Raw genomic sequence first — 18,982 nt, 5'->3', positions numbered from 1 at the left:
TGTGTTGAAAGGGTTTCATGAACAAAATTTTTTCTAGTCTCCTTTTAGCACATGAGGAGGATTTGCTCACATCACAGACCTGAGTCCCTGTGAAATGTGATATTCCACACTTCAGTGCTGAAAATCTAGCACTTTTGTATTTTGGTTATAAGGGACTCTTTTTCAAATCTCTTCACTTTTTCTTCAGTCGAATGACCAGCAATAGCAGTTGCCTGAAGTGGGGAAAACTAGGCCATCAGTGCACCCTACTGCATGCTGTCTTCATGAGACTAACTTCTGTCCATGTGTGCTCTGTGCTATGCGATTACTGTTCACGTTGCTGTAATTTACTGTTACCCCTCTTCCTTTCCCTCTAGTTTGTGTGGTCCTAGATGTCAGGGATTACCTTCTATTTATAGCTGTCCCTTCACTCTTAGCACATATCTTGGCTCATGGAAAGTGTTCAATAAATATTTTGTTGAACAAATGATTTGTCTAAAACAAATATTGTGAGAGAGCATTGTAAAAATATCAATCAGTGTGTTTTTGCTATTGATATATCTTTTTACCCTGTGGCTCTTCCCTTTCCCTCTGTAGCCAAGTGTGCTGCATTGGTTGCCTTCACCTCTTTGGGGATGCAGTGACATATAGAAATTGGGGGAAAAGTCACTATTTTGCTTTCTGAGTTTAAAAAAGTCTATATCTAGAGGAGGAAGGGGAGAGACTTCAATGCATAAAAATTGATGGAGAAGAAAATCCTTATGAGAAAGAGCCTTGTTCCCCTCCCTTTCCAATCCCTGAGGTTAGAAAGGATTCTCTGGGATGGAGAGAAGGAAAGAAATGAGAACATGGAAAGGCCAAATGTTTACAGGGTCTGAACCTGGGTGGATACTGTGGGCAAGAGTAGTGCAGGATCCAGATACCACTTAGCTGGCCTTGAGTAAACTAGCCATGGTCTACAAGGAGCTGCATTTTTCTGTACTTCCTGCTGTGCTCAGTGAGGCCCTCCTTCAAGAGCAGCCAGGTCATCATTGATTGTCCAGAGCAAATTGCACCCATCTGTGCTACAAAGATCTGCAGCGATGCCATCTTAGTTGCAAGTGTAGAGTGAAAGCCAAATCCCTTCCAGTGGGCTGCAAGGTCCTGCTGGCTGTACCCCTCTTACTTACTTCTCAGACCCTGTCTCCTATAGCTTTCTCTTTGCTCTCTCCGCTATAGCCACGCTGACCTCCTCACTCTTCCTTGAGACCAGGCATACCCATCTGTGCTACAAAGATCTGCAGCGATGCCATCTGAGTTACAAGTGTAGAGTGAAAGCCAAATCCCTTCAGTGGGCTGCAAGTTCCTGCCGGCTGTATCCATCTTACTTCTCAGACCCTGTCTCCTATAGCTTTCCCTTTGCTCTCTGCACTGCAGCCACGCAGACCTCCTCGCTCTTTCTTGAGACCAGGCACGCTGTCATCTTAAGGTCTTTGCACTATCTGTTTCTCCTGCTTAGAAGGGCTCCCCCCTCCCCAAAAAGTCACTTGTCTTTGCTCAAGTGTGACCTTCTGAAAGAGGTCTTCATGACCATCCTGCTTAAAATTGCAACCCAACCCAAACCCACCCCTGGCACTCCTGATCCTTCCTACCATGATCTACTTTTTCTTTTTTTTTCCATAGCACTTGTCACATTCTAATGTACTTTACTCATTTATTAGGTCTTTTATTTATTGTCTCCCTCTGTTAGAATATATGCTCCACAAGGGCAAGGATCTTTGCTATATTCACAATTGTATCCCAAATATCTATAATAGTGTCTCACATACAGTAACTGCTCAATAATTTTTTGGAATGGATGAATATTATAAGAGACAACTATTCTTTAATATCCCAGGCCTTTCTAAACCACTGGAGATAAAGGGGGCGTGTAAGAGCTTACCCCCCACCTATATACTTGGGTGGGACTGAAGAAAGCAGTATTGAGACCTGCCTCCCACTTGCCTCCTCCTCAGGCTGGCCCAAGAATCCTGATTTCATTAACAAAAGCAGTAATAGTCGAGTCAATACTATTTTTATAATTGCATTTGTTAGTCTGGTGTTTATAAATAAAAATGAATTTTTCTTTCAACTCACAATGATGTTAACTCCTAAATGGATGTAACTCAGAAATGCCTCTGAACCATGGTACTAGAAGCATTATTTTCTCCCCTCTCCTCTTTTTCTGCCTTTCCATTGTCTTTTAATAAATGGTCAGATGGAAACCTATTGGCTCAGGGCACTCTTTTCATTTCTAGGTCTCTCTTTGGGGTGGCTATTTTCTCACTTCAATGCAGAGTAGGTAGAGAGGCTATTTATGAGGAAAGTACTAATGAAAATTATTTATTATTGAATATGTCAGGCAATCTGACAAGAATGATATGAGGAGACTTATGAAGATGAGGAAATGGAAATTTTAAGCTAGGTTCACACATTCAGAAAGAGGCTGAGCTGAAATTTGAACCTTGTTCTACACCATGCAAACCTTCTGTTCTTTCTACTCTGCCCGATGGAGTGATCAAACAGCACTTCTGACGACCCTTGAGTTGCATGAGGAAGGCCAACTGGAAAGTATTTTCTACCCATGTGACAGCTGGGTAAATGGAATTGCTCTGCCCTTCTCAGAGCTGTGGCTCCACTCTTTTGAAAGGCGTTTTGTTGGAGAATTCCTCTGGGTATCAGGCTACTGCTATGATGTATATCCTGTACTAAAAAATAAGATATTTGGTCATAGAGTTGCCTCTGATCTCACTACAAAACCTTTATTACATCTGAAATACATGTGACGTACAGGTGAGCACATCCGTCTGGGACCAGCATCTGGGTCACATTTGACACAAGCTCATGTTTGCGTTTGTTTTTAAGTAGTCTTCCGCATTAAACAGATCACACCTTGCAAACCTGAAGTTCACCGATGAGGCCACACATTGCACTAGTTATTAATATTTTTGGGTTATGAACCTTTTTGAGAGTCTAATTAACCTTATACTTTCGCTCTAGGAAATATGTACATGTAAACATGCCAAATCTTCCGACATTTAGAAAGTGTTCTTGGACCCTTGTTAAACCTTGGTCTAGGAGGATCAAAGGCTGCGGGCCCTTGAACTTGAAAGAAGTGTTTCATCCTCTCTTCTCTCACTAGCCCATCTCCAACCAAAAAGATCTTGAGGAAAAAATGTGGCAGGTGTCTCCTTTGTAGAATCTGGCTCAATCTTTATTCTCTAATTTGACGTTAATGATTCTGAGTACTTATTTCCTGGAGAAGTCAGTTGAGTTTTAAAAAAAACAAACACATGCACACACACACACACACACACACACGAACAAGTGCTAAGTCAGAGAGAATATGAGGGGGAAAAAACCATGATTGGTGTTCTTAAATGCTATTATGCATCTGGGGCTGAGGCTGCATCATTCTGGTGGTCACCTACCACCTGCAGCTGACACTGTGCAGTCCATCACAGTGGTCTGGACGCTCTCAGTGATGCTGGGTCCATTGGCTCCAGAGAGGTTGGCTGCATGCAGTGAGTGCTTACCTGTTAGAAATTCTATCACACATATGGCACAAGGTGAATTAAACTTCCATGGTGCCAAACTTTTAAAAAAAAGAGTTTCATATTTCTATGACTGTGAACCTTTGGTGTGATTGCCAGTTTCCTTAAAACTTAGAGGGTATGTTTTTACTTTTACAAAATAAACTGGTTTAAAATTCATTTTATTTTGAAATTTTCTAAGATTTTTCAGAACATCTACTTAGGTAATTGGAAAGAACTGGGATATTGTAAAACTTTTTTTTCTTTTCCTTTTCTTTTTTGCTTTCAGGGCCAATACCAGCTCTGTTATGTGTGGGAAAATAACTGAGGCTTCACTATGCAGAACCCCAGTTAAGTTATTGCATGTTAGGCTTACAGGCAAATGTTTCAATCAATTACATATTTGCATTAAGTTTGTAAACAGAGCTTTCAGTGCCCCAGGGACCATAGGAATCAGTGATTGTTTAACACTGTAATTAAATGGATTGTTGATTTCTCTTTGGTAAAGGACTGCCAAGATCACACAGTAATTCACCTGGAAATGTGTTTTCTTTCTTTTTTTGGAATAACTTTCTTTAGTCATGGTCTAAAAAATGTTCTTCCTGGAGTTTTGGACAATGTGATTGATACTCTGTTAAATTGATTCTAACACGTGCACTGAGTCAGAAATTAAGATTTGCAAAGCATTATTGCTTCATGTTCCGTTTGCTGTTTTTTTTTTCTAGTGTGTTCATCAGAATCTTGATCTACCCGTACTTACTGAACTTCCCTGAACGATTCTTGAGCATTTGAAAGCAATGAAAAAGGTTTGTGAATGACCACATCCTTAACAAGGACCAAAAGTTTTAAGTCTTAATAAAGCTTTTGCTTCAGTAGACTTTAAATCGATCAACCACACATTAGGATTGTGGTAGTAATTTCCAGTTTATCCCCACTAAAAAGTTAATAGAAAACTTACCCAGGTTAACTCTGTTGTAACCCAGGATGGATTTCTTCTGTTTTATAGTCTAGACCAGTGGTTCTCAACCTGTGGGTCGCGACCCCTTTGGGGGTTGAACAACCCTTTCACAGGGCTCGCCTAAGACCATCGGAAAACACATATATAATTACATATTGTTTTTGTGATTAATCACTATGCTTTAATTATGTTCAATTTGTAACAATGAAATTGGGGGTCACCACAACATGAGGAACTGTATTAAAGGGTCGCCGCATTAGGAAGGTTGAGAACCACTGGTTTAGACTTTACTGATCTTTTATTCCCCATCACTCTTGTCACAGGCATTTGGGCAGGACTATTTCTCTCATGTTCCATATTCTTTCTACTATTGACCAAAATTCTGTCTCTAATCTGCATATGTTAAAAGTTCATGTAAATAATAATTTAAATGAATTGTATTATTATCGAGAGCTATTTTCTTTTTTATTTTGTGCGAAATGTCTGCCACTAATTCTTTATTAATGTGCGATTGGCATCTCTTGCTGGTTGCAAGGCCCTGCAGCGGGCTCTGTCTCAGCAAGCACCTGGGCACAGCCTCTCCTTCCTGTCTGTCTGAGAGGAAGTAAATGAGAAAAATGCTGCGTTTTATTACTTCCCCCGGTAGATCTTACTGTTGATGAAAAGCTTTACTTAGTAGAAATGTTAGCCTTATACTAATCCAAGGTCTGTCTTCTGGAACTTTCATTAGTTCCTGTTCTGATCTTCGAGTCATAAACATTGTCTGACCCCGTGGGGCCCTATAGCTAGCCTGTGGATGTAAATAATGACTGTGAAACATAAAAAGTGTTTCATGAAACATGAAAAAATAATGACTGGGAAAAAACATTTACTTTGCAATTCTTGTAAAAATAACGTGTTTATTGTTTAACGTATGCAAGATACAGATTTATAAATGAGAAACTAAAGAGAATCTATTATTTTACCAGCACAAAATATTCATTTTTATTTGATATATTTTTCTATTTCAATGTGTATTTTCCAACAGTTTATACTGTACATGTAGTTTAAATTATGTTTCTAAATATGAAATGAATTGACAAATTCAGTCTCTTCAGTGGAAAAATCAGATAACACACCTATTACAATCTTACTGATGTTAGTGATTGCTACCTTACACAGGGATGTGAAAATTTCATGGTCATGCTCAACATCATATTCTTTCTGTAAACACATGGTGGGGAGTTCGTAAAATGCTTTACTATAGAGCTCTGCAGAACATTAGTCTGTTTCAGAATATAACCCCATGCTATGCTTTGCCTTAATCAGGTGTGGAATTCTTGACATTCATTCTTCACGCTTGGATGGAGAGGAAAATAGTGGGATGTTATTATTCACAAACACAACAAAGAAAATTTCCATTTATTTATTTTTCTCTCTTACATTTTATCTCTGGCAAATCCCAGAACTACTCTGCCTAGCTAGTGCATGACCAGGCAGGTTCTGGATTAATTAGAGTTGGAGTATTTGCAGGTAGCCATGGACAAGGCTTTGGGTAACTGTTGTATCTTGACTAGCATCTTTCTTAGCAGTGTGGGCGCGGTCATGGGTTATCTCCTCTCCATACTCATTTACAAAGCTTTTAATTAGCACAAGACCCCTTAAATCTTGAGCTTGATCCAAAATGAAATTTTCTGGAATTCCTATGGAAGCTTAAGGTCTGTTCTAATTGTGAAGATGCAGAGAAGATTTGAGAGTATGGACTGTCAGGGAGTGAAGTGAGCTGAATTTCAGATCAACTTGCAATGTAACTGAAGGCACAATTTTATAGTTACAGAGGCCTTGAACATCAAGGAATTGGCTAACTTTAGTTCTCCAGAAGATGCTAGGGAAAAATACTTACAGTAGATCTGCAACCATTCAGAGCAAGTGTAACAGTATTCAGTTTTGATTTCAACACTTGAAAAATGGTGTGGAATACATCCAGAGAAGAAAAACCTGACATTTTCTGGCATTTTAAATTGTTACTTGTAGTATTTCAGTTTTTAAAAAATTCTCCCAAAAGCAACTAACTAAAAAGAATGTGAATTTCAGGTCTGACAGATTGCAGTTTGAATATAGGCAATGTCTCTTAGTTATGTGATCTTGGGCATTCAAAAATGCTAATATTAAACATACTAAAATATTTATAGTTAACATATGATGCCATAAAGTAAAACAATAAAATGAACACTTTTAGTTGTTTGGCCACATGAGGGTGTGTTTCAGAATATGTGTCTGATATACTGTCAGAAATGAAATTATTAAAAAAGTTTTTTGAGTTTCTTTTTTTGAATTTATAAAATAGAGATAATATCTTTCTTTTAATTGTTGATAGTATTACAGAACCCCTCTTTCCTAACCTTCCCGCCACCCTTCTCAGCCCCTATCCACCCCAACAGGTCTTTACCACCCTCTTGGCAGAGGGATAATGATCCTTGATTCATACGATTGCTGTGAAGGTTTGATGAGCTAGACCTGTGAAAACAGCAAGTAGAGCATCTACTTAGGAGTCGGCTTACCCACTCTCTACATTCTCATGGTCCATTCACTCCTCAAGTGAGCACATCCTGACCTCTGCCCAGCCCACTTCTGGAACCAAATCTCATCAAGAGCAGTCATAGAGCCTCTTCATTACCAACACTAATTTCAGGACAGCCTTTGTCTCTTTTCTCCACTCCCTCTTTGACCCATCTGCTGTTTTTTGTGCAATGCTACTAGCTCTTAGTTTTCCTCCTACTGTTCTGATTAGTCCTTGCTCATTCTCCTCAAGCTTTTCTTTCTTTGCTCACCGCTTCAATGCCAGTGTCTCCCCAGACATTTGTCCTTAGCCTCTTTTTTTCTTCTCTTTACACAGTCTCCCTAGGTGATTTATTCACTCGATGTTTAAATTACCACTTTAAGCTGGTAATGCAAATCTCTGTTGCCAGCCACATATTTCTTTTGAGCTCCAAATTTATCAATCAGCTTCCTACTGGTAATTTCCACTTAAATATCTACAACATCGCCAAAACAAAAGTCATTATCATGTATTCATTATATATATATATTGATTGGGTGCCTGCAATGTGTGGGTCTTGCCATTTCTCTAACCCCATGTCCAGTCTACTCCACAACTAGCACCTGGCCTTCAAGTTAAATGGCACCCTGGTGTCCTCCAAATCCATCATGCTCCCATATGTCTCCATGCACAGGAAGAAGAGACAAGAGACCATGTGGTCTTGGACAAATAGAGAAAATTACTTGGGGTTCTGATTTTCCAGATCCTGATTCCAGTTCTCATGAGACCCAGCTGTTCTGCCTACTCTTGAGTTCTGTGACATAAATACCTTTATTATTCTTCCAATAAATTTCCCTTTAAGGTTGGCCTAGTTTGGGTGGATTTATTCCACAGGAAGAAGAGACAAGAGACCATGTGGTCTTGGACAAATAGAGAAAATTACTTGGGGTTCTGATTTTCCAGATCCTGATTCCAGTTCTCATGAGACCCAGCTGTTCTGCCTACTCTTGAGTTCTGTGACATAAATACCTTTATTATTCTTCCAATAAATTTCCCTTTAAAGTTGGCCTAGTTTGGGTAGATTTATTCTTTAAGATGAAGGAGATTTGAATGTAATGGGCCATGGAGGGAACTGTTGGAGATGTTGTGGTTCCAATGAGCTTATCTTCTCCCTTAGTAAATGAAAATCAACAGTCTGTGCAGAGTGGCATGGCTGCAGATTGTTTTCCTTTAGGGCAATTTTGCTTCTAAGTATAACTTATTACTATTTCATTGTCCTCCTAACACCAGCCTCAGCACAGTGCTTGCATTCACTATTAAGAATTTAGTACTGAAGAGTTCCTGGGAGATAGGAGGAGAGAGTACACTACTGTATTTATTTCACCTGAACATCCTTATGAGATAGTCTCTGCCCCTCCCAAGTGTCTCTTTTCAAGGACCAGTTACCAAAAATTACCTGTCTCCTGATATTTCGTGATCCTATACATTGTCCTGTGTGCTCTCCCATCTCTCTGGGTCTCTCAACTTCCTGTCCTTTTCTTATGCACAGAACTTGCACCATTTCCAAGGTATTGAAAGATGTGTTGATTCTAACCAAGGAGACTTTTTTCCTGGTGATTTCCCTCCACTCTCCCCATCATTTATGGGTGGCTTGGGCTTTGGCACACTTCCATCAGGGTAAAGCTGGTATAGCAGGCAGACAAGAGAAAAAGGAAAACAGGCATTTGAGTTTCTAAGTAGCCTTTTGAACAACTCATCCCATAAGTAGAAGGAAAATGTTTTTGAGCTGCAACAGTCAAAGTTTATGTTATAAACAACATATTTGGGAAGAATGTATGATAATTTCAGAATCAGATTCCTGGTCTAAATTTGTTCTAGAGTAATGGGCTGATGAGAGGGGAGAGATAAACTGGAGATGAAGAAGAATGAACTGTTGGTGAGTTCCCTGTGCCCTCCCTCTCCTCCTACAGCCCTTGGACAATTCTATGTAAACTCAGTGATCTGAGGTCATAGAGGAAGGTGCTTGATTTCTGGATGTGGCTTTGAAAAGCAAAAAGGCTCTAGCAATCCCCATAAGATACCAGCAGAATGAGGTGCTGCCTGAAGTGTGTAGACACTGAGGGCTAGAGGCCATCCCCAATCTGCCATAGCCCCCAAGTGGCTGGAAAGCATGGAAAAAGACACAGAAGTGCATGAGCAAGGCCTGGCAGAACTAAAGGGACTTTGCAGCCCAGGTGAAAGGGCTTGGATGGCGAGGAATAATGACCCAGACTATGATCACCAGCCAGTGTGGACAGGGGACAATGACTGAGAACCAGGTGATTCTCCTGTGCCATGAGATGACACAAGGCATTTTGGGAGAAGAAAGAGAGGGAAGGAAGGGGCTCAGTAGGGAAATGCTGGGCTCCTGTCAAGCAGCTGGTATAGGATTCTTTCTCGTTGCTGGTTTTCCTTTAAGTCCAAATCATCACCAAAATTGTGTTGAAGTTTCAGGTGGAGAAAATAAACAAATAGGTTGTATTTGGGAGCGGGGATTAAAAAGAAAACACAATAGGGGTGTGTGGAAGGGAGTTGGCAATGAGTGACCTGTAGGAGGAGCAGGACAAGCAGCATGGAACTGCCTGGCTGTGATAGAAAGTGACTTGGAGAGAGTGTGAACAGTGTTAAAGAAGGTGTGTGCATTAGCTGAGGATTCCCACAAATACCTAGAGAAAGAGAATTCTTTATATACCTGGTTTGGTAAATTAAACTTCAAACTGCCTGAGTGGTTCAAAAGTCATTACAATTTGCATATCAAAGAAAAGTTGAACTTCTAACACTTAAAATTAGGCAATGAAATTAATTTTCCTCTAAGTTCCTTTTCCATCTTAAAATCTCTATGATTTTACAAATACATTTTTTTATTTTTTAAAATATTTTTTTTTTACTGATTTCAGAGAGGAAGGGAGAGGGAGAGAGAGGTAAAAATATCATTGATGAGAGAGAATCATCAATCGGCTGCCTCCTGCATGTCCCCTATTAGGAATCGAGCCCACAACCTGAGCATGTGCCCTGACTGCAACCTCCTGGTTCATAAGTCGATGCTCAACCACTGAGCAACACCAGCTAGACACAAATACATTATTTAGTCCAGTCCTAAAAAATGTGATCTGGACATAAACAATTGTGACCATTGTGACCAATCAGGATCTTATGCTGTTGTTACTTAATGCCAGTGACCTACTCCCAGAGATTCTGATTTAATTGGCATCATGAACATTGTTTTCAAAAGGTGATTATAATGCACAAATTAAAGGCTCCCCAGGTGATTATAATATGAATTAAAGACTGAACCACTGCAATGGTGACTGAGCTCATTTCACATGTAGTTTTCAGGAAAGTATATATATAAAAGGCTAATATGCTAAGTGTCCCTTTGACCGTCCGACTAATTGCTATGATGTGCACTGATCACCAGGGGGCAGATGCTCAATGCAGGAGGTTCCGTGATATGCACTGGCCATTTACAAAGAAATGGCATTGAGGACCTGGTGCTGACAAGGCAATACTCAGCTTTCCCCAAATGGGACACAGGCCCCGCCACCACCCCAGAGCGACAGCCCTCCAAATCATAGCCAACACTGCTGAGACCCCATGGTGCAAAATGCAGCCCACATCTCAGCTCAGCCCACCCCAGCCCAGCCCAGTCGTGGGCGCTGGGTAATGACGTTATGTAGCAACACTCGACTTCCTCTGCCTAGCAACTAGCCTCCTTACAGTTTCTTCAGCCCAGGAACATGACTTGCTTTATAGCCAGTGCAAACATTTTACACTTTAACCAAATGTTTGTGAAGCATTTTCCCGTGCCTCATCTCATTTGATCCTCACAGAAGTCCTGGAGTAAGTAGATAGGAGACTTGGTAGAATCCTATTTTCTTTTCATTAGCTGGAAAAATGAGATTTAGAAAGTTTAGAAACTTGACCCAACTGAAAAGAAGAAATGGTCGACCTTGAAAATGACTGCAGGTTTTCTCACTGTGCAGAATATAGTCAAACACTGCTGCACTTAAATATTTTACCCTTTGTTCTCCCTGCGTGATTTACAAAAATAATGTGCTTTGTGTTGATATTTACTGCCCTGTTGCTGACAATTACCTGAAAGAGAAGTTGGGGTGCTTCACTGGGCTGGAAAAAGTTTAGCTAAATCAGAAAGCAGGTCTAATTAAGCAAGTTTATTCCATATATATATGGCTATATTGACTCACGCATGCGCAATACACATAAAACTCTCGCTGTTGCCAATTGCACGCATGTGTTTCGATCTGTCATTGTCGATCATGAATTTGGTTGACACTTCTATTATAGAGAAAGGGTGAATAGTGATATTAAAATATTTCTTCTAATTAATTTCCTTTCAATGTGCACAAATCTGTATGCCAAGCCACTAGTCTTTTATAACATCCATGTCTCTTTAAATGGGATAGAACCTATTGAACAAGATTCCTAAGTCATCAATAATCAGAGAAAGAGAAAGGAGAATGTAAGAGAAAGCTAAGATTGGTCTTCCCTCTCAGACTTTCTAAGTCTGATCATTCAGGTTGTAAATGACCCCAAGTTCTACATTGGGGTCATTTTTTGTCTCTTTCCCTTTGATGGCCTACCTTCAGGATATTTCATTTTCTTCGGTTCCTTTAAAAGAAGATGGATGATGACTCTATTTTGCTGTTTGATTGACTTAAAAGTTTTGGGGGACAAAATTGGAAACTATTGACTTACTTGAGATTGGGGACAGGATACAAATTGTACTAATCAGTACTATGAACAAACATGGGGGATATGAAAACTATTTTATGCTTTCCGACCTTCCACATTTTCCAACTTAATTTAGAATTGTGGAAATTCTTAATCTTTTTAGAGTTAAAAATATCCAATAGATATTTGCATAATATCATCACCTATCCCACTAACCCTGGTCTCAAAGATACTGCACAGCATAGATTTTATTTAAGTTAAATGATTTAAGAGGAATTATCCTTGATAGGTCGCTGAAAATTGTTGGCCCCAGTGGCTGAGATTTTGACTATTGTTCATGTCTGGTACCATCTTCCTCAATATTTGGGCAGGAAGCTTAGGACTGCTCTTATACATGTTTTGTTTATTGTACAGCTTTTCCCCTACCTGACTATTTTGAGTAGAAAAAGTTCTGATTTGTTTGAGTATTCTCATTGTGGGAGGAGGATTCTAGAGTGAAAGGCAATTTTATTATCTTTTAATGACAATTAATGGTCTACTAGTCTCAAGTCTTTGTTCTGGAAAAAAGTAGAAATTATCTACATTCCATTAGAAATAAACAATAATGTAACAATATTCTTTTACACTTACTTTTCAGTTTTTATTTCAGGGAGCTGGTATGTTGCTGTGCAAACAGCAGAACTCCTTCATGGCTTTATAGATGTAACCTTGAAAGTGTAATCTTTGGATCAAAGTGAATGTCATTGCACATTAATCTTATGAGTATTCAATTGTATAAGCCAATTTTTTTTATCAGGCTGCAGTGCAGAAAAATGGCAAGAGGTTATAAAGCATTGGCTTGCAATGAGAGTAATGTAGTCATTTTCCTTGAACTACTTACAATACTTTAAGCCATAGATATATCTTTATTAGCTTTTTACCTGGAGAAGCTAGAATTAAATTCCCAACAATGTTTTCACATTCAGATCTACTTTTATTTGTTTTATTTTTTATCTTATAAAGGTTGGTATTATTACAAATGACAACAAAATCTAAAGATAGCTTGTGTTTTTTCTATTCCTTTGGGTTTTACTTGCTAATCATAAGAAAAGGTAATGTTATGGGCTACCAATAGTGAGGGCAAGAAGCAGGCACAGGATAAGCCTTTTAAAAAGCAATGTATATTGATATTTTTAAATTGTTCATACTATTTGATACAGTGGTTTCACTTTTATGAGCTTATATATAATAAATCACTCTAAGTAAAATGCTCCATGTGCAGTGATATTCATCATAATGCTAGGTACAACATAAGACGCTGACGAACAAAATAGAATGAGATACATGGAGCATTGGAACAGGTTGAGGGAGGTCAGCGGGGAGAGGGGTGGGAGAAACTGCTTAAAGTAATTTGAAGAGATTAGCCAAAGAACATATATGCATAGCCCATGGACACAGACAATGGTGTGGGGAAGGTCAAGGGAGGGGGTGGAAGCTGAGGCTGGGTGGAGGTGGGCAAAGAGGGCAGGGAATGGGGGACATCTCTAACAGTGCCAACAATACATATAAAATTTTAAAAAGTCAAGTTAGAAGGAATCTCAATGTTCCTCTATAGGGAAAAGGCTAAGTGAACTATAGGGCACCTGTTTGATGAAATATTACACCATCATTTAAAAGAGAATATAGAAATACAGGAGAATATTTATGATACTATTTAAAAACAGCAGAATAAAAAATTATACAAGATGTGCAAGCACAGCTCAGTTAAAAAAAAAATAAACCCCGAATTTATGCATGAATCCCTATTAAAAAGCCATTATATTGATTATGTCTGGATGGTGAGATGAGGAATCCTAAAATATTTTCCCTATTTTTCAAAATTTCTAGAAAACATACATATAAAATATCAAATATAATAAGTAAAATGATGGAGTAATTGGTTTATGGGCTCTGGGCTTAACAGCTGCATGGGGATTGGGAAAGAAGGGAGCTGTTCTTTCCTTGGTGGGTAAAGGGCTGTGAGAAGACATCACCAGGATGAATGGATAGGCTGTTTTGCAAATAAGAAAGCCCCCACATGTTTATTGCTTTCCCAGTCTTTGCAAGTCATTGGATTGTTCAGTTATGACTTTAAAATTTGTTTTAACCAAAGAGACATTTTGTTTAGAAGAAATGTCATAGGAGCAGAACAAATGGAAGCAGAGCTGCTTTGATTGCAGTGGGAGCTCTGGTTAGCCCACACCCTCCCCAGCTCTCCTCTGACTGGAGAGAGGATGCCAGAAAACACCTAAACTATTCACACTATTTTGGGGAAACCATAATAAATATTATTTTTTGAAAAAGAGAAAGATAAATATCACATGATCTCACTCATTTGTGGAATATAATGAACAACATAAACTGATGAACAAAAATAGATTCAGAGACAGCGAAGCATCGAACAGATAGACTGTCAAACTTTAGAGGGAAGGCAGGGGAGGAGGGTTGGGGGTAAGAGATCAATAAAAGGGCTTGTATGCGTGCATATAAGCATAACCAATGGACACAGACACTAAGGGGGTGAGGGCATGTGCTGGTGGTTGAGGGTGGCCTGGGAGAGGTCAATGGGGGAAAAAGGAGACATTTGTAATACTATATGTAATACTTTAAACAATAAAGAATTAAAAAATATATTATTTTTGAGTGACTTTTAAGTACAAACTTTATATGCCGGTACATGCTCTCTCTATTACTTACAATAATGCTGTGAATTAGGTATTATTAGGTCTATTTTACAGACAGGAGACCTGGGACTTAAGGACATGATGTGAGTTGCTGAAGATCACACATCTCAATGCCTAGACTTTGAGCATGTTCCTATGTGATTCCCAAACCTATGTGTGTGTGTTTTTTTAACCACTACGGCATGTTGCCATTCATGGATTTATAGGACAACACAGAAACTACTCTATGCTCACCATACAGTGTTCTCAGAAATAGCAGAAAGGAATTTGACAGCTAACTAGATGTGCTCGATTTTCTTCCTTATCTTCCTCTTGCAATACTCATGACATGAGGAAATGTGAAAATCTAGCCGTGATGAAGACTTGGTGTATGATTGACAATCTGTCAGTCCTCAAGAAGTATTTCTACCCCTTGAGTCAGATGTAGAGTAGAGTAATGGAAGTCAGGAAGATGCAAGGTGGTTTTGGTATTCTTCCCTGAAAGAGTATCTTTGTAGGCTTGGAAGGAAGTTACCCCTTCCTGCAGGTGAGTTGCTTTTTGAGGTAGCCAGGGCCATTCTACACTTTTTTTCTCCCTGCCTGCCTCTGCTCTTTCTACATTTCTTTGGGGAACTTAGCCTAATAATTCATAAAGTCAGTGGGGAAGCAGAAAACATTGCAGTTGGGATGAAAGGCCAGTACCAGGCAAAGATGAAGGTATAAAGTCTTCTGGGGACTCTTGTTTGTCCTGCACTGTTAGTGCAAGAAGAAAATTAAAGGCTGCCTCTGGGGTTCCACCAACAGGTGGATGACAGTGGGCACCAAGGAGAAGCTTCCCTTCTGTTTGCTGGTCAACATCAGGCCTTGCCCCCTCACCCTCTCCTCAACCCCCCCCCCCCCACACACACACCAAATAACCTAGTAGGAGTTAAAACCGTGTCATTTCTATTTTAAGTCACTTGAAGACAAACAAAAAAAGCCAAAGAAAGTGTGATTCTTATGCCAAAAGACAAAATAAAAACTCAGTAAAAAACATAAAAGTCAGAAAACATAAAACAAGCCCATATAATTAATATCAGGTTATTATTTTTGATAATCAATAAAAATGAGTTAAAACCCCATAAAAATACAAAGACTCTCAGATTAGATCAAAACACAAAATCAAACTATATTCTGTAGAAATCGGAAAAAAAGGCACTCGATAAGGTCAGGGGCTACAAGAGGCCCCTATTCACTGGGGTCTCAGAAGATCTCAAACATGCGGGCTGACAAGCTCCTTAAATGTGCTATTTCCTTGTATCCCAGTTCTAACTAGAGCAGTGGTTCTCAACCTTCTGGCCCTTTAAATACAGTTCCTCATGTGGTGACCCAACCATAAAATTATTTTCATTGCTACTTCATAACTGTAATGTTGCTACTGTTATGAATCATAATGTAAATATCTGATATGCAGGATGGTCTTAGGCGACCCCTGTGAAAGGGTCGTTCGACCACCAAAGGGGTCGCGACCCACAGGTTGAGAACCACTGAACTAGAGGACTCTGCTTCATGCGCACAAATTTCTTCACACTGATTTATTAATTTGCAGTGTGAAATATCAGCCAAGTCGTCTGTTTAGATTCTCATATCGGTCTAACCCACACATCTTCCTTCCTTAGCCAACTAACATTTCCTGAGAGGCTACTGTTGCCAGACTTCATGTATATTTACTCCACTTGGTTCTCTATTTTACAGATGGGAAACTGAAGGAGCACAGTGCGTGTATGAGTTACCCAAGGTCACACAGTGAGCAGGTGGTGAGGCAGGCAGCTTAGTGATGATGGAATTGGAGCCGGAGAACTTAGTTAAATGGTTCCAATGTTTGATGGTACCAAGCGCTCAATGCCTAGTGTTGTCCCTCCGTAACGTAGACATCCTGTAGTTGGTCTGACTGGGCCCTGTTCCCTGGAAAAAGACTGCATATGTTCTTCAATACTTTCCCCCCTACCCCCAATTCACTCCTGACTGACATGTTCTGTAGATAAGTTAGTACCTTTGATCAGGTTTCAGACACATCATACAGGCCTGGAGCATTCCTTCTTTTCAAGGTGACTTTGCTGTTCCTGCTCTGCATGTAGGTATTGATTTATGGTTTAACTCTCATTTCTCTCCTTTCAGCTGCTAATTAATGGGCCTACATTGATTTGGAGGGAGGTCTCTCAAAACATATCCAAGGGCTCTGTCCTTGACCAAGCAGTGTGGAGTTTTTTTAAATTAATGACTTCAATGAGAATGTAAAGAGAATATTGATCAGGTTTGTGGATGACACAATTTGGAAGCAAAAGGTAGCATATTGGCTACTAAATTCAGGATAAAAATATCTTAGTAGCCTGGGACAATGGGGCAGATTTATTTATTTAAGCATTTATTTTAAAAAAATGTATTGGGGCCCAGTTGCTATGGCTCAGTGGTTGAATGTCAACTCATGAACCAGGAGGTCAAGATTCGATTCCCAGTCAGGGCACGTGCCTGGGTTTCAGGCTTGATTCCCAGTGTGTGTGTGTGTGTGTGTGTGTGTGTGTGTGTAGGGGTGGGGATTCAGGAAGCAGCTAATCAATGATTCTCTCTCATTATTGATGCTTTTATCTCTCTCCCTCTCCCTTCCTCTGAACTCAATAAAACATATTAAAAAATGTATTGGGTGTCTATTATATGTCAGGAAATAAGGAGGGGATTCAATAGTAAGATAGGCAGATAGGGATCCTGACTTTATGGACTTATGGGTATTTCAGAAAAGATAAAATTGAAGAAGAATAAATATAAACAATTTTACTTAAGCCTAAGAAAAAAAACAGTGAAACCAATCTGTGCCTCCTTCCCTCCAATAGCACAAAAGCAAAATGATGGAGCTGTGACTTAAAAGTGCCTGGAAAAACATTTTTGGTTGACATTAACTTTGTGTAAATCAACACTGGGAGATGGTATAAAAAAGCATAGAACAGACTGTCAAACTACAGCGGGAAGGCTGGGGAGGGTTGGGGGGCAGGAGGTGAGAGGTAAGAGATCAACCGAAGGACTTGTATGCATGCATACAAGCATAACGAATGGACATAAGACACTGGGTAGTAGGGGAGGCCGGGGGAATGTCAAGGGGAGGGGGAAGGAGACATGTAATACTCTTTGTAATACTTGAGGCAATAAAACAAAATAAAAAAATAAAAACTATATTTGGAAAGAAAAAGAAAGCTGATATACTCTAGTTACATTAAGAAAAATATAATGTCCCAAAGAAAAGTTTTATTGTCATTACAGCCCATGGTGACCAGATCACGCCTGAAACATTGCTTTAATTTCCCCATAGCACACTTTACCATTCACAAGTTTAATGAGGTCCTGAAGATAGCAATAAGAATGGTGAAGAAAGCTTTAGAGCACACACACTACAAGAGGAGAGATGAAAAGAAACCGGGGTGTACATCCTGGAGAAGAGAAATTCACAGGCTCTCCGAGGGTGATTTTCAAATGTGTGAAAGGCTGGAAGAGAAAGCAGATTTGCTCTGATTGACTAGTTCTCTGTGGAAAGATTAGATTATTGGGCAGCCAGGGGCCAATGTCTATGCTTGAGCCATTGGACAGGGTAAGGACCAGCAGGTGACTAAATCTGTTCTCATTTCAGACTTGTACAGGGGAAAAGAAATACAAACCTCAAGAAATCATGTTTTACTGGCATTTTTTTGCAGGAGTATATCCAAGAGAATAGATTGACATTAGTGTTCCATCTTCCAGAATGACAAATTGCAAACCATATAGTTTGGATTTTCTGTGGAGCATCTGGGTTCCTGTCCAATAAGCCACTGTGTAATATCCAGATTTTCATTTTGGTGGGCTCTCTTGAACCATTTATATTTCACTCTGGTGTAATGACACGTCAGGCTTCTTGATAATTCCTTTCACTCAGTATGACATAAAAATTGGACATTAGGCTCTTTAATTTTGGCTTTCATAAATGAAATTCACAATGAGGAAGGATGGCTTGAGAGAACATTTTGTGTTTTCAACCTAGAATTAAATGCCAATTAGGGTGATCTCAGAAGAACTGCGGTGCTAACTAAGGCAGTAAAATGACCCTACAGGAATGGAGTAATTAATTGTTCAACATTTGGCTCCATAAGCTTGGCATTCTCTACCATATCAGATGCTAATCTGGTAAAAACAAATATTATGAATGATAGACAAAAACTTTCTCCTCTTTTTTAAATTTTGTGTAAAATACTGTTTTAAGGCTGGGATGTAGCTAGGAGAGACTACCTCTTACATAAAATAAACTTGAATATCTGAAAAGACAAATTAGGCCATAGCCATCTTCTAGCAGGGGAATGTTTGGCCTGAGGGCCATATAAGGCCAATAAAGTAATTGGGTCTGGCCCTGCCAAGGCATTAGGGGTGAGTTAATTAAATGATTGACCAAATATAGCAGGCTAATTTTTAAGTTGGTAATTTTTTATGGCCCATGAATGATGTTATAAATAGCCAAATGGCCCTTGGCAGAAAAAAGCTTCCCCACCCCTGTAATCTACAGGAATCC

This window comes from Myotis brandtii, unplaced genomic scaffold (assembly GCF_000412655.1).
Source record: "Myotis brandtii unplaced genomic scaffold, ASM41265v1 scaffold153, whole genome shotgun sequence".
In the NCBI taxonomy this organism is placed as follows: Eukaryota; Metazoa; Chordata; class Mammalia; order Chiroptera; family Vespertilionidae; genus Myotis; species Myotis brandtii.
This window is presented reverse-complemented; position numbering follows the sequence as displayed.